Source organism: Manis javanica, chromosome 5, assembly GCF_040802235.1.
Source record: "Manis javanica isolate MJ-LG chromosome 5, MJ_LKY, whole genome shotgun sequence".
Classification (NCBI taxonomy): Eukaryota; Metazoa; Chordata; class Mammalia; order Pholidota; family Manidae; genus Manis; species Manis javanica.
In genome coordinates this window covers 173256011-173266024 of record NC_133160.1, presented here as the reverse complement: position 1 = coordinate 173266024, position 10014 = coordinate 173256011, and the positions used below count along the sequence as shown (strand labels likewise).

General features: G+C 56.7%; 1 protein-coding gene across 2 annotated transcripts in view; it reads left to right on the top strand.

The window, feature by feature from the left end:
- Nucleotides 1–10014, top strand: part of SORCS2 (sortilin related VPS10 domain containing receptor 2) — a 438806-nt gene that overhangs the window by 343733 nt on the left and 85059 nt on the right. The window lies entirely within an intron of this gene.

Below are 10014 nucleotides of genomic sequence, written 5' to 3'. Positions count from 1 at the left end.
GGAGCCCACCCAGGGCCTCGAGCTGACGCGGTTGGTGGCGGGCTAGCGCAAGGGTGGGAGGCTCTGCTGGCGACAGGAGGCCTGGAGTGCGGGAAACAGCTGCCCGGGGTCCCCGATGCCTCTGCAGCCAAGTGGGTGGCCCACGGAGGCGGCTGGAGGCCCTAAGAGCCCTGCACCTACCCCCTGGGAGCAGCCAGGGAACACCAACCCCTCCTCTGGTCCCGCTGGCCCTTGCTTGAAGGCTGCTCACTGGCAGGACCCAAGGGAGGCCAGGCAGTGCAGTTCCCCTGCTCCGGGTCCTGGGTTCCGGGGCTGGCTGAGAAGGGCTGCCATGGTCTGAGTATCGGCACACAGAGCCGGGCACAAACAGAAGGCCCCCTCCCTTATATGTGAAGCATCTGCCAAAAATGAGACGTAAATATATGCAGTCAACAGCGTTCCGCAGGCTCGGACTGAGCCCCTGCTCGGTGCCAGGGGAGGGCCTGGGGGCCAGCAATGAGCGCGATGTACCTGGTGCCTGACAGTGTGATCTCGGGGGGGGGGGTCCCTGGAGAGTAAGTAAGTGGACACAGAGTGTGACAGGAGTGGGGTGGGGAGAGAGGCAGTGTTTCAGTTTGGAATGATGGGACGTTCTGGGGATGGGTGGGGTGATGGCTGCACCTAGGAATGTGCTGAATGCCACCAAATTGTGCTCTAAAGGGTTGGAATGATTCATTTATGTTATGTATATTTGCCACAATTTAAAAAACAATGCAAATGGATCTTTTCAGAGAGTGCCAATAATTGCTTTCAAGACAATTGAGAGGGACTTGGTGACCAGGCCTATCCGGCCCTTGCCGTGCGCTCAGGAGGGGCCCCTCGGGGCTCAGAGCTGCGGGTGAGGAGGAGCAGCCAGGCGGGGGAAGGGCGGGGTGGGGGCCGGGGGCGTTCTTCCCGTCGGCTGCCGGAACCCCTCCCCTCTCCATCCCCGCCTCTCACTCTCCTCAGAGGCTCCCATGTGTGCCGTCCCTCCGGTCTAGTATTTTTCCCACTTTACAAATCCCTGAGTGGGCTTATCCTCTCCCAGGACTCCCAGCTATGCGTCTGTGCATGCCACTTCCAAATGCCTACCTCCAGGGCAGATATCTTTGCAAAGCTCACCCCTGATATCAAACCCTCGGTCCCCTCCACCCACCCGGGTGCCCCAGTGGACCCTCAGCCCCAGTGCTGCGCTCAGACTGACTCCGTCTGCCTCTCCCCTAACGGTGTCAGGGGACCTCCTCGTCCTGTGTCCTCATCTCCGTCAGGGGTACCACCGGCCCCAAAGAAACTCTGCTGTGGTCCCATACGTCTCCCTTCTACTTATTTCACACCACATCCTCTGAACTCAAACTCTGAAATGTCACTGACATGTGCCCTCTGCCCTAGTGGAAGCCACCAGGTTATCTCACTTGGATAACCTCCAGGGCCTCCCTGGCAGGCTCTGATCTGCCTGTCCAGGCCCTGTCCTTCACTGCGGTCAGAGAGAAGATGGCCAAGGGCAGCCTGGGCACAGAAGGAAACATTCAAAAGCAGGACATGAGGGTGCAGCAGGCATTCGGGGAACTGGAAGGGGTCTAGGATGCCTGGAACTTGGGCCGTGCGGTGGCAAGGGCAGCCGGGTGAGGTCCTGGGCAACAGCCATGAATGCCAGACCCAGGAGCGCAGGCAAGACACACCCCGAAGGGTCTCAAGCAGGGACAAGATACTTTAGGCTTGCATTCATGCCGAATATCCCAGCAAGATGCCTTCACCCTCAAGTGTGGAGCGCCGGGTGCGAGAGTTATTTTCGCTCCCTATGACTCACCCAGGCTTGGATGAGATGCTCTGCACAGCTTCTAATTTGAGACCCGAGGGTGGATGCCGCTCTGTTTGTTTGTCCCCGCTGTCTGCTTCTCCTGGTGGCAAAGCTGTTTCCTGTGCCCCAGCTGGGCGCATCTGTCTGGCCAGGAATAGACTGGGTGACTGGGTTTTAAATAGAAAGGTAACTCCAGATGACACCAATCCTGGGGACTCTTTTATGGCTAAACTTGGTAAAGGGCAGATTGAAAAAGTGACCCTCTCTTGATAAAGAGTTCTGGATGGAAACCAAAGATGTTACCATCTGAGCAGAGCTCCAGCCGAGGCGATAAATAGTTTCCGGATGCTGTCTGTTTTCCTTTTTTGATCAGAGGTTTGAGAGCTCCGATGTGCGTGAGCTCTGCTGCAAGGCAGACTGGGATGCTGGCACCACCTTCTGGAGGAGATGGGTCGGAAGCCCTGGAACAGGGAAGGTAACCTGACAGCCCAGGCGACGCAGAGCAGAGCCGCATGGGGCTCCTGCAGGGGGGTGCAGACAGGGAGGCCCGAGCAGGAGCCTGGGTGCACTGTGATCCAGGCGGGCAGAGGGGTGTAGGCTCATGCTGAAGGGGCAGAGAAGGCATCTAGGGCTCCAGGTTCAGGCAGCTCTCTGGACAGGCAGAGGAAGGCGGGAGCCCCACGTCGGGGTCTCGTGCAGTCCCTCCGCTGTGGTCCTGGAGTGTCTCTGTGCACAGAGCCAGCTCTGGCCCACCCCCTCCGCTGGGAGCATACAGCTCTCCTGTGGAACCTTCTGGACTGCCTGTCCTCCACCCCGCTGCGGCCTGGAGAGGACCCTCCCTCCGTGGGGCCGCCTGTGCACTCCCCCACCATGAAATGACCCCTGTGTGCTGGGAGCTCCAGGGACAGGGGTCCTGTGGGATGCATCCCCCGGCCCGGGCCCCACGCGCACTTGATGGCATCAGTCAGCGCTCTCAGAGCATCCGGCAGCGGGCCAGAGGAAGAAGCCAGGGAGGAAGCGGGCCAGAACCCCTCCTGTCCCTGTCTTACTCTGCCTGTTTGCGTGGTCGGAAATTCATCTCCAAGCTCTGGGTGCCCCTGGGGACTCCTGGAAGCCACCCCTGGTATTCTTTAGGGGTACGGGGGACCCCTCTGGACTCTTCCAAGTCTCTCAGGACCCTCAGTCTTTGCTGCTCTCTAGGGGGTGCATGTGAGAGACGCAGGGCGGGAACTGGCTGAGCCCGAGCTGGCAGCGTGGTCCCCATACGGCCCTTGGCCTGTGGCCTGAGACTCCCCACCTGGAAATGGGGCTGACTGCGTCTACCCAGCAGGTGTGAAGTGAGTCTTAGATACAAGGAGTGAACCTCCGGACCCCTTACCTCCCCCCGCCTCTCATTCCCGCGCCAGGGCAGCCCTGCATTCCTCTCTCCGACTGGACGGTGGTGGCACCCGGGCAGCTGCCTGGTCTGAAGGGAAAATTGGTGCTTGTTAGGAATGGGCAGGCAGGGACAGCAACGCCCTGCCTTGCAGCCATCCCACCCGCTCATCCCGGCAGAGAGCTAATTAGACCCAGTCTAACGGCGGCTTCCTGGGGCGTGGCGCACAGGCGGGGCCAAGACAGGTCCTGCAGGTGCCCTGGGAATGCGGCCTTCGGGGTGAAGCACCTTGCCGCCCCCTCACCTGGAGGGCACCACGGGACATGCTCTCTCAGCCCCCCCCAGCTGCCCACCAGCCCTGCGGCCTGCCGCATTCGTGTCCACCCTGGCTGGCCCTCCTCCGTGCCTGATGCCCAGCGTGGGGCCTCCACCACCACGTCCACCACGAGCACTGCACTGCCTGTCAGGGAGAAACAGGCCTCGTCCTCAGACGGTTTTGGAGTCAGGGAAGCCCATCTGGTAAATGTGTCAGCGACATGATCTGCAGAACGCAGACCCCTGAGCACAGGACTTCCCCAGAAGGAAGCGGGCGCCTGCCTGCCGCTGCCCCTCAGAATCGAGGTTCTGGTCACACTGAACCCCGCCATTACTGACTTCTCCCCAGGGAGCTGCTCCTCCACCCTCAAGGCCTGGTTCAGGAGATGCCCCCTCCAGGAAGACCCCCAACCAAGGCTGGGCCTAGGCTGAGGCAGGTCAGGCTCTGGGATGCACCCTTAGGGAGGCACTCGCACCGGGGCGCTGACAGTGAGCGCCTCCAGCTGTGCCCTGGCCCACCCCCTGGAGAGAGGGCTCACTCACCCCTGACGGCTTCTCTGCCAGCTGCCTGGGGTCTCAGGGTCCGAGGGAGCCTATGCTTCCCAGCCTCCTCACCACTACCTCCAGGACGCCTCAGCTCTGTGGCCCTGACCCAGAGGGGTGCCCCATGAACTACTTTAAAACAGCAGCAGTGCCATGACAGTAAACTCAGCTGTCCTCTGTGGCATGTCCCTGGTACTGTGCTGTCCATCACATGCTTTGTTTCATTAACTCTCCTAGGCACCTCTACACCAGGACTGCCTGTCTTCACATTACAGGGGTGGAGACTGAGGCTCAGAGATGTGAAGTGGCTTGCCTGGGGCGGCACAGCTCACAGGGGCCAAATCGGGGCTGAAGTGCAGCTCCATGTGCCTCCAGAGCCCGCATGTCTCTTCCCCCGTGTGGGGCTGTGGGTCATGTGCAGCTCGGCCTCTCCGGGTTCCTGGGGCGGTCGTCAGTATTACCTCCATCCTGCAGTGGCCCAGGGGCAGCTGAGGGGGCCTGTGAGGCCTGGTGCGGATGTGCGTGTCAGGGGCCGGAGCTCAGAGTCTCCCAGCCAGTGGGTGCGGAGCTGAGAACCAGCAGGGGCTGCAGCCTAAAGCTGCCCTCCAGCTGGGGGCGCCCAGGACCCTCCAGGGGCCCTGAGAATGTGCAGACCGTGACCCAGCAGGCCCGGCGGGGCCAGGACTCCACGTGTCTAACAGGCTTCATGACGCTTGTATGGCTGGTCCGGGAGTTTACCAGTGAGGAGCTTTGGAATGACCAGAGCCAGCTTCACGGGTGTGACCCGGGCCGTCCCAGAGGACCCCGCTTTTGGTTTAATGTTCTGCTGCCATACTGGGCTTCCTAAACCTTTTTGAAGAAGAAATCCTGACTTGGCGTTTTGGGCTGGGCCCAGCAAATCATGTAGCTGGTCCTAGGCTCGTGTTTCAAGTGGCTTGGCCATTAGTCAAATGAGTCTGTCAAATATTTCTCTTTAACATATTGCCTCTTGTTTCAAAACAGCCTCCTAGGCCCCCAGAACCTAGTGCAGGGACCATATGCCTCCCCCAGAATAGTAAGCAGTGAAAATACACCACTGAAAATAGTCTGGTTCCCAATTTGGAAGAACAATCTGCCAGCCTCCTCTCGGCGTGATGCTAATTGATTTGTTTTCTCGGCTCCAGCAATCCTCTCCTAGTCAGCACCTCTTTCTTCCCCCGTCTTCCCTGGCTTACTCATCCCGATCCGAGGCCAAAAATAGCCCTGGCCCCAGAGTGCTGGGCTGTTGGCCAGAATCGCCTCCTTGGGTTCTGTCTCCCCGACGTTGGTGCCTCCGCTAGCAGGGCGCTGGCTGGAACCCAGAGCTGGGATGAGAGGTGATCCCTGTGCCCACGCACTCAGGCTATGGAAGAGCACCAGCGCCCGTTTGGTGGGAACGTGGCACCTACTTGGTGCCAGGCCCTGTGCTCTGGGCAGGAGACATGAAGTGATGAAGACATGTGCTGTGCCAGGCGCACAGCCTCCCTGCCAGGAAGGAGGCAGAGAACACCAGGAACATTGGACTGGAGCAAATGAATGCACAAGATGCTGGAGGAAGGGGCAGAGGAGGGGTCAAAGTGACTCTGTTGGGGGGTGCGTATCATGGAAGGCCTCCTGGAGGATGTGGCCTTTGAGATGTGTCTTGATGGATGAGAAGGTGTTTGACAAGCAGATTAATGGGGCAAAGGTATCCCATCATACAAACAGGCTACATTCGTGCGGGGAGCACCAAAAATGAATGAGAAGCATTGTTGAAGTTGCCCAGAATTTGAGGCTCGAAAAATTTCAAATAAGTTATTTTCATTTTATCACACATGGATTTAGTGTCATTTTGAGATTCTCAAATCTGATCCTGAATCACCAGTGCTGAGGTTAGGGGTGTCCCGGTCCTGCTGTGCATTCCAGCCAGAGGGGACAGTGCTTGCCAAAGTGGTCGGGAAGTTAATGGTCTCAGTCAACTGGAGAAATACACCAGGAGTTTGACGTGGCTGATGCCAGCAGTGGGAGGGGTGGAAGTGGTGAGGCTGGAGCCAGAGGCCCGCACCTGCCTGCCTGTGGTCACGCTGTTCTCTCTGCCTGAAAGACCCTTCCCTGCATCTGCCAATCAAATTTCTATCCATTCTCCAAGGCTAAGCTGATCATCACCTCCTCCAGGAAGCCCTCCTTTTTGTCCTACACCTGGATGCTATTTTCCCTTGCTCTGCTCCCAGAAAGCCCCATGCATACCTAAGCCCATGCTTGATGCTGTGGTTCTAGCAACTGCAAAAGAATGAACGAATGAATGAATGAATGAATGAGCCTCCATTGAGGTGTGGCCTTTTGAGCATTGGAGAGGAATAGGGAAAGATTTTTTATATAATATCTTCTCACCAGACTACTTCATTCTCCCTAGGGATGTTTCCTCCCAAAGAAGAAAGGCACAAAAGCATTCCTTTAGGCGTCACAAACTGAGATGGGCCCACTCCTTTATGCGTGCACACATGCATTAATTCATTCGCATGTCATGCCAGCGTGGATTCACCGACAGCTCTGGTCAGGCCTGTGCTGGACGCTGGAGGTAGGAAAGAGCGAGGGCACTATTCCTGTGCTCCCAGCACAGCCCAGCCAGGGCGGTGAGTAAGTCAATAGTTGTGTCATCAGAACAACATGTATCATGAGCAAAGTGCCTTCATGAGGTAAATTCGAGCTCCCCTGGCCAGAGGGCCCAGCCCAAGGTCGATGTGGGGGTCCCTGCCCTGAGTGTTGGGGGGGGCAGCGCTTGGCCCAAGAGTGTTGAGTGGGTGTCAAATGAACCATGCTGTCTCCAGAAGGAGGGACAAGAAATCTTGTGATTCATCTCATTTTTCCTGACCATCCAGGGTCATCAGGTGCAGTGCGGGATCAACAAAATAACAAAATAGTATTGAATTATAACTCAAAATGTAAAATAAATGTTCATGAGTTCAAAGCGATATAAATAAATGATAGAATAAGTAACTAAATGGGGAAGAAGAGGTAAGTCCCGTGCAGACGATTCCCAGTGCGGTGTGTGGCCTCTCCGCCCTCAGAGCCGGGAGCCTGTCTGCCCCTCCTCCGGTGTGGGCTGTGCTTGGAGACTTCCTCCCGGGAGAGCGGGAGAAAGGGTGCGGTTCCAGCCGCGGTCCCGGCCTCAGCAGTGGGGGGTCGTGTGTGCGCGTATGTGCCCTGGACGTGCCGTGGTGAGGCTCGCTGGTCCCCTCTGCGCCCTTCCTTCCCAGACCCGCAGCCCCAGTATCACCGTGAGAAACTGTTGGACGCACCGAAGCTGAGGGGACGATGCCAAGTGCCTGGCCAGAGCACCTCAAAACTCAAGGGCGTGGAAAACCAGGAGTCAGAGAGACTGTCACAGCCCCGCAGAGCCCAGGGAGACGTCACCGCTGAACGTCATGTGGGAATGTGGGGTCTGGGCCAGACAAGGACATTAGTGGGAACACTGGCAAAATCTAGTGTGTGGCTTAGATACTACCGATGTGGCAGTGCTGGCTCCTTAGCTGTGACAAATGCGGCCTTATGTCGCATGTTAATGACAGAGGACTCCAGCAGTGGGGTAGAGGGAGCTCTGTACTATGCCACTTTTCTGTTAATCTAAGCTATTCTAAACTAAAAAGTTTATTTAAAATAAGAAAATTCATTCCTTCTAACCCTGCCACTTAAAGCCACTCGAAGGTCCCCTGCGTTTCTGTCCGTTCTTTTCCTTAGTCGAGGTCTATTTGCCATTGCATCCTTTTCAGCTGTGCAGCACAGTGACTGATGTTTGTTTATATTGCCAGGTGACCACAGGAGTCACAAAGTGTTTTTTTCTTGTGATGAGAACTGTCAAGATTCACTCTTAGCAGCTTTCACATGCACAGTACACCACTGCTGACGGCGGGTGCCGTTGCCATGTGGCCTTACCAGGACTTACTTATCTTACAATTGAACATTTGTTCCACACATTTCACCCACTCCCTGCCTGTGATACCGCCTATTCATCTCTGCATCTATGAGCTTGGTTTTGTTTTGTTTTTTTTCCCCTTTTTTTAGACCTGTAAGTGAGATCATATGGTAGCTGTCTTTCTGTTAATTAATTTCACTTAGCATAATATCCTCAATTCCATCCACATTGTTGCACATGGTAAGGTTTCCCTCTTCTTTATGGTGTGTAATATTCCTTCCATTTTATTTCTATGCATTTTCCACGGACAGAATTAGACTTACTTTTATACACTCACCATTGAAAAATTATAATATACTTCCTTATAGTTTTGTCAATGTGAAATGTATAGAAATTATAGTTGCTGATCATTTTTTTCCCTGATTTTTTTTTCATGAGCACATGAGCTCTCCTACCATTCAACATTTTCTGCAAACATTTTTATGCCCTCTGTGGCTCCCCTAACCAGCCCTCAGCGCCTGCCCCATTCTTCCTGCACGCGAGCCACGTCATGAGGCACGCCTCTGAGCTCGTCTTCATCCCCCTATCCAGGAGCAAAGCTGAGGAATCGGGCTCCATGAGTGCAGCCAGTCTCCCTGAGGCCCTCGGCTTGCTGGGAACGAAGGGTTCTGCAGTACAGGAGACTAATTAACATGCCTGGGGAGCTCATTAGGTTTCCCTGCAAAGAAAGAACATATCAGATTATCATTTGTTCAAGTAAAGACAGGAGCTTTGTGTGGGTTATCGATTTACGCTTCTAGAGGCACGCCAGAGCTCAGGAGGGGCTCTCCCAGTGGGGCGCCCGCACCGAAGGGGTCTCCCTGCTCCTGCCTCTTCAGCCAGGCTAGCCCCTTCCCCACCATGCCAGCTCCAGGCCCTGCGAAGACACCCCATCCTGCAGGGACTCCCCCCAGAGCATGTGGCTAAGAGCAGGGCCCTAGAATCACGCTCAGATCCGGACCCTGCCTGCAGCCCGCTGGGCGTGCAGCCTCAGCCCATTTGCCTCCCTCCTCTGGGCCTCAGTGTCCCTGTCCACCAAGCAGAGGCAGTAACAGCGTGATGAGAACGGCCTCACGGAGCTGTGATGAGGACAGCCCGGTCACACTCGCATTAGACGCTCGCTGAGGGCTCGCTCAGGGCCAGGCGCCGTGTGGGTTCCCCATTCCACAGGCGGGACATCAGAGGCACAGGATGTCAAGTAAGCTTGCCTGGGTCCCGTAGACGTGGGGTTTGAACTGGGTTGTCTGAAGACTGAACGTGTACCCCTAGCCACTCCTCTACCAGCACAGGGTCCACTCACGCATTTATTCATTCACTAATTCCTGCATTCATTCATTCTTTCACTCAACAAATGTGCAGAGTGCCCAGGCCTCGCAGGGTGAGGGCAGGAGGGGGGTCAGCAGTGAACACCACAGACATGGCCCCTGGCCCAGCAGGGCCTCAGTCCTGGGATAAGAGGCCACCACCATGACATGTGGGTATTTTTGATTGGCAAGTTAGGGGGTCCCCTGTGGCCTTGAAGCAGGGAGCTCAACCTCGTCCAGGGTGAAGTGGACACAGAGGGGACACATGGAGGAGGGGCTGCCTGAAGGGTGGACTATGTTGGCCGTGGTTGGGGTGCAGGCAGGAGGCAGGGGACTGGGCCAATCCAGGAAGGGTCTGCAGACTCCACCACAGTGGTCAGAGCCTCCTTAGGCTAAGAGGAGTGCTGAGGGTCGCTGGGTCTGTGTGCAGGGACGTGCCTCGGCTTCCCTATGGGGAATGAGTCTCTCAGGTGAGCTTGGAGGTGGGCCATGCACCCTGCAGGTGGGGGAACCACGTGGCTTGGGGGGCCGCCGCACCTGGGCCCAGTACTATGTCACTTTCTCAGCCCACCCTGACGGCCAACCTCCTTGGCTGGTGGAGGGGCAGCCCTTTCTGCCTGCCCCTGGGTGGGCCCCTGACAACTGAGGACACTGAGGAAACCTAAACCAGCTCACCAAGGGCACGGCCACCCCATGGCCTTTGCAGGAGGGT